The sequence below is a fragment of the Microtus pennsylvanicus genome, chromosome 3 (assembly GCF_037038515.1).
Source record: "Microtus pennsylvanicus isolate mMicPen1 chromosome 3, mMicPen1.hap1, whole genome shotgun sequence".
Classification (NCBI taxonomy): Eukaryota; Metazoa; Chordata; class Mammalia; order Rodentia; family Cricetidae; genus Microtus; species Microtus pennsylvanicus.
The window spans coordinates 69,256,871-69,263,429 of NC_134581.1; the positions used below are offsets into that span (position 1 = coordinate 69,256,871).

At 43.4% G+C, this 6,559-nt stretch overlaps 1 pseudogene; it reads left to right on the forward strand.

Moving 5' to 3' along the window:
* The first annotated feature begins 247 nt into the window (after window positions 1-247).
* On the forward strand, window positions 248-3,933 carry LOC142846762 (large ribosomal subunit protein uL18-like; annotated as a pseudogene).
* The last annotated feature ends 2,626 nt before the right edge of the window (window positions 3,934-6,559 follow it).

Sequence of the window (6,559 nt, forward strand, 5' to 3'; positions counted from 1 at the left end):
CGTACATGGTTATCACATCCCAGCTGCAGTGGTACACCATCCTGAGGGCGTGCATGGTTATCACATCCCAGCTGCAGTGGTGCACCATCCTAGAGGACATACATGGTTATCACATCCCAGCTGGAGTGGTACACCATCCTGAGGGCGTACATGGTTATCACATCCCAGCTGCAGTGGTGCACCATCCTAGAGGACATACATGGTTATCACATCCCAGCTGGAGTGGTACACCATCCTGAGGGCGTACATGGTTATCACATCCCAGCTGGAGTGGTACACCATCCTGAGGGCGTACATGGTTATCACATCCCAGCTGCAGTGGTACACCATCCTGAGGGCGTACATGGTTATCACATCCCAGCTGGAGTGGTACACCATCCTGAGGGCGTACATGGTTATCACATCCCAGCTGGAGTGGTACACCATCCTGAGGGCATACATGGTTATCACATCCCAGCTGGAGTGGTGTGCCATCCTGAGGGCATACATGGTTATCACATCCCAGCTGGAGTGGTGTGCCATCCTGAGGGCATACATGGTTATCACATCCCAGATGCAGTGGTGCACCATCCTAGAGGTAATACATGATTATCACATCCCAGCTGGAGTGGTGCACCATCCTAGAGGGTGGAAATGGTCTTAAGATAGATCCCTGGGATATCTGTGGCTGAACTCTGGTTCTTCTATAATTTAGCTGTCTTAGTGAAAGCCACACCCTTGAGAGCCAAGGTGGAGAGTCCCAGAGGGAATGAGCTTCAAGGTTGAGACTTACTGGACCAAGTCAAGGTCACTCCCGAGACAAGGAGGGCATCAGGGCAATGGAGGTAGGTGGGTAGAGAAGGTCTTCTTTTTTCATTTTGCTTTGTTTGTTTTTTGTTTTTGTTGTTAAAGGCAAGGTTTCTTTGTGGCTTTGGAGTCTGTCTTAGCTCTTGTAGACCAGGCTGGCCCTCGAACTCACAAAGATCCACCTGCTTCTGCTGGGATTAAACACATGCAACACCAATGCCAGGCCAAGAAGGTCTTCTTAAGAATCACTTCTTCCTGTGCAGAGGGAGAAGTCTTAAAACAGTCAGTCTTGGGGGTTGGTTAGAAGGTGTATTATGGGGTACTTTTGCTGGTCAGAAGAAAGATAATCCCTTTCAGATGGTGTCACATGACAGTGAGGCTGGGGGAGTCTGTTCCCAGGGGACTTTCCACTGTCGGTCGTGACTTCTCTGAAGCTCTTCAAAAACTGAAGTCACTTATGGCAAGTGACACTAAGGGAAGGATCAAGGGGAGAAGGTGAGAGCGGCAGTCAGAGAGAAGCAGGTGTGGGGGTGAAGGAGTGGGGGACCCACCGGGGCACATAGTTCCTGGCAGGAAATCAGGATGGAATCCAGGGCCTGAGTTGCCGTGACTACCAGGAAGGACTGCTGGGCACACGTTTGCTTGCTTCATGATGCCCCAAAGGAGACGAGGCCATTCTGATGAAAACTGGACTTTATGCAGTCATTTAAAAAGAGGAATATGATCCTTTCAACAACATTTTCCAGTTGTCATTTACTCTAGAATAAAACTGTTAGTGAATTGTCTTCCAGCAAAAGATTGAAATATTTTCACTTTACTCTGTGTTTGAATGAGAAATGCCCTCCACAGGCTCAAACACATAAACACCTGCTTCCCAGTAGGGGGCATGGGGGCTGGTTTTGAGGTGGGGCTTAATTGAGGAAGTAGGCCAGTGGGGATCAGCCTTGTGGTTTCCTAGCCCAGACCTACTTCCTGTCCTCTTTCTCCACCCCCTTCTGTGTTTAACACCCTGCTTCCCCACAGGGCCTTACTACAGATAAGCAGCAGAGTTTTTTTTTTTTTCTTATGGTGTGAATGGCCACTGAGACAGAGAAGGAAACATTTAGGGAGGAAGGTTGTCACTGGTCCTGGGTGTTGCTAAAGCAAACTTCAGAGCAAATTAAAATATATTTATTGTATGGGCACATTAGATCAAACCAAGTTAACACATGTTAAACAACTACCATGTTCAGAGTTCAACATACAATTGATAAATACTATGTAATGGGAATTTATTCAATTAAAACAACTCCAACCTTTATTCAAGTTGTTTGTGTTTGTGTGTATATGAATGGCTTCATGTTTAATTCCTGTGGGGGCCAGAGGACAACTTTGGGAGTCATTCCTTATGAGCATCCACTTTGGTTTTTGAGTCAGGATCTCTCCCTGCCCTGGACTACTCACATAACAGACTAGGATATCGAGGGCTGTCTCAAGTGAGCCCAGGGATTTGCCTGTCTCTGCCTCCCCTGTTCTGGGATTACAAACACATGTCATTATGCCTGGCTTGCTTACTGGGTTTTAGGATCAAACTCAAGCGGGGAGAGCGTAAAACTGACTACTATGCTGGGCAACGATTGGTGATCCAGAACAAAAGTAAGTATAACCCTCCCAAATACAAGATTCTAGTTCGTGTAACTAAGAGACATCTGTCAGTGTCTTAGTTAGGGTTTCTATTGCTGCAACAAAACACCATGACCAAAAGATAAGTTGGGGAGGAAAGGTTTATTTGGTTTACACTTCAGCATTGCAGTTCATTATTGAAGAAAGTCAATGACAGGAACACAAATGGGGCAGGCTCCCGGAGACAGGAGCCGATGCAGAGACTATGGAAGAGTGCTGCTTACTGGCTTGCTCTCCATGGCTTGCTCAACCCACCTTCTTACAGAACCCAGGACCAGAAGCTCAGGGATGAAACCAGCCACCCCATTTGATCACTAATTGAGAACATGTCTTACAGCTGGATCTCAAGGAGACATTTTCTCAGCTGGGGCTCCTTTCTCTGGTGGATCTAGATCAGAGACTAGATATCTAGTCTCACCCCATACAGCCAGACTACATGCCTCTATAGAAGGGGATATGATCGTCTGAGCAGCATATAACATGAACTGCCGAAATACAGTGTGAAAATTGATTGGCCTGACAAACTATGCTGCGGCCTGTTGTACTGGCCTGTCGCTGGCACACAAACTTCTCAATAGGTTCGGTAGGGACAAGATCTATGAAGGTCAAGTGGAGGTGACTGGAGATGAATACAATGGGGAAAGCATTGCTGGTCAGCCTGGTTGTTATCATTTTCATCACCCAGCCCTTTGGCAAAATGTCTAGCCACCCCAAGCTCTGACACTTCTGGGTTCCAGGGCCGGGCATGTGCTATCAAGTATTCAGGCAACTTACATAGCCACCCAGGCCCTCAAGCCCTCTGTGCAGCATGGTCATGTGATCTACGTGAAGCAACTACATAAGCCCCTGTAAGCCCCTGTGCGCATGCACTAGGCAGCCTTTAAAAGCTGGACACGTCTGCTCCACGCTCTCTTCCTGCACCAGCTTCCCCGGGCCTGAGCTCGTGTCTTTTTATCTCTCGATAAACTCTTAAAGTGGGTTTCCTTGTGTGTCTCGTGATCTGTTCTCACAACTTGTAATTTCACTGGTGCCCTCACTTGCTACTTGGATGCAAGTCTTGCCGAACTACATACAACTGGCAGTAAAATTGTGGGGACCCTGAAAGAAGCTGTGGCTGGAGTCTTGTCTATCCCTCCCAGTACCAAACAATTCCCTGAGTAGCAAATGATTCTGAAAATAAGGAGTTCAAGGCAGAGGAACATTGGAAGCACAGCATGGGTCAAAATGTCGCAGACTACACACGATACCTAATAGATGAAGACCAAGATGCTTGTAAGAAACAGTTCTCTCAGTATGTAAAGAACATCATTATCTCCAGACACGATGGAGGAGATGCATGCAAAAGCTCATGCTGCCATCCGAGAGAATGCAGCCTTTGAGGAGAAGCCCAAGAGAAAAGTGAAGAGGTAGAAGCATAACCAAATGTCCCTTGACTAGAAGAAAGATCGGGTTGCTCAAAAGAAGGCATGTTTCCTCAAAGCTTAGGAATGACTGGTCTGCTGAGAACGGAAGCAATTTTCTATGAAGTGTTTTTCATAAAGACAATAAACTTACTGACTAAGCTAATATATCAATATATATGTATATACATGCATATGTGTATATGTATGTATTATTATGTTTCCTTTGAGCCAGTATGCCAAATTTTAATGTCAATCACAAATAAACAAAACCCTGGGCAAATATACACATGGATATTTGCTATATCATTAGTAACTTCAAAGACTCCTAACTTTATATCTACCTTTATGGGAACTAGCCCATTACGGTATACTCATAGTGTGGAATACTATATAGTCATTTTAAAAGAACTAATGCTACATGCTTTGTCTTAGAACGTTGTTTGAGATTTATATTAAATGAGCATAGTAATTTCAGAGGAATTTGTGTAGCATTTGTTTTCTGGTGCTATGAAAAATTACTTGAGCCTGGCTAATTTATAACATTTTTTTACTTTAAAAGCGAATAAATCTTCAGCTTTCCATTTTTCCCCAAGAATTTATTAAGGTCTCCCTAGGACTGTACCAGGCCCTAAAGTGCTCATCGTGAGAAACACAGAACCTGCTTCCTGTAGATTATTAAAAATTCTTTAAAATTATAAAAAATTTATAGAAGGAAATAGTCCTAAAGAAATGGCAGAAGGGAAGGAAACTACTTGCTTGAATTGTTTCAATAAACATTTATTACTTTAAGAATTATGATTATAATTTTTAAAAATGCGCATATTGCACTGATTATTTGCTTCTCTATTTTTTGTCAACTTGACCCAAATTACAGTCATCTGAGAAGGGGGACCCCTCGGCTTGGAAAATGATCCAATCTGATTGGCCTGTACACAAACCTTTAGGTAATTTTCTTGACTGATTATTGACATAGAAGGACCCACTTCACTGTGGTTGTGTGGATGGAGACATCCCTGGTCAGGTGGTCCTGGAGTACATGAGCAAACAGGGGAGCAAGCTGTGGAGAACAAGTCAGTAAGCAGTGCTCCTCCATGGCCTCTACTTCAGTGACCGCCTCCAGGTTCCTGCTTGGACTTCCTGGCCTGACTTCCCTATATTAGCATTAACTAATTGCAGCAAAATCTGTAAACATACAACAACTGCTGTATAAATAATGTATATTTTTATAATGGAATGTTGTAAAATTATTAAATTCACATTTTTATAGTTTGCTGTGAATTGAGAAAACAATATATTTTATAGCAAATACTTATTTAGTTTTTGCAATTTCTACTTCCATAAAATATGTATCTGTATTGATGTGTAGGAAAAGGCATTCAGGAGAAACATCAAGAAGAGAACAAGTTTTCTGAAGATTTTTTTTTACTTCTTGTGTGTTTTCCAAATGATGCTCAATAAACCATCCCTCTGTAAATGTGACCTCTGTGCCCTGCTCCAAGCCTAGATAATAGGGGCAGTTTGTCAAGCTTCCATCTCCTTCCCGATGATGAGGAAAAGACCAAGAGGCTGCAGGGATGGGACTCTGATACACTGGGAAGGAAGGCAGACTTAATCTCTGGCAGAGGCCAGTCCGGGCTAGAAACAGGGAAACTCAAGCCTGTGCACTGGGAGGTGGATCTTCTGACTTGGTAATCTCAGAATTACCAAGTGCAAGAGAGATTCTGAAATTGATCATCAAACTAAATGCTTCTCCAGGTGAGATCTGTGGACCAGTTGGGATCTGTTTGGAGATTCAGAATCTCCAGTCTCACCACAGGTCTACTAAGGCAACTTAAGAAACAAATGAAAACTCTCTGATTTAAAAAAGAGATCAGGACTTGAGAATTGTAAGATGTGAAATGATCTGTTCAAGGCCTCACAGCCACCTCAGTGGTAGAGACACAGGACCACTGGCCTAATGGTTTCTCACTATATCATTAGCCCTTCACCACATCTGTCAACTGGTTACCCAGCTATATCCTATGTGGTAGCCTCATTCCATTCCTTTTCTGATCTAATAATGTTTACATGTACATTTTGTCCTCTGGTTTTTATTACACCAGATTATTCTTGCAAGGAACAACTGAATGGCAATAAATAAATTCAATATCAGCTTTTATCCCCAACTTCACTGAAGTGACCTTTCCTAACCCCCTGGGAGCTTCATACCTGTCCACTGAAATTTTTTGTTTATTTTAGTATAAATTTGCTGTCATTCACCAGAGGTAATAGAAATCATGGCTCAAAAGAGAAGGAAAAGGTTCAGCATGTCTGTCCAGAGGCTCCACAGAAACTTCTTTCCTGCCTGCTCCTCTTCCCTCTGATCTGGGTTCTCCTTGGTTTTGGTCCCATGCTCATTCATTTTCATCAAAGGTTTAATTATGTTCCAGGATTCTGATCACTGGTGTATTAAATGTTGAAGCTCATGAACACAGAATGATGGTTTCTCAGTAATGAGCTTCATTCGGAAGGACAGGAGAGGGTCAAGCCTAGGTGTAATCTCCAAGAGTTTGGCATCAGCCATTTCATCTCTGGCAGGTTTAATCATGGTTTTGCTTCTCAAGCGCTTGACCTACTGGATTGTCTAAGGTCAAAAGGGGATGCCCCAAATTAATTTTATAGACACGAGGCTGCTAGTAGTTTACAGTGTTTGCTCATAATATTAAAAA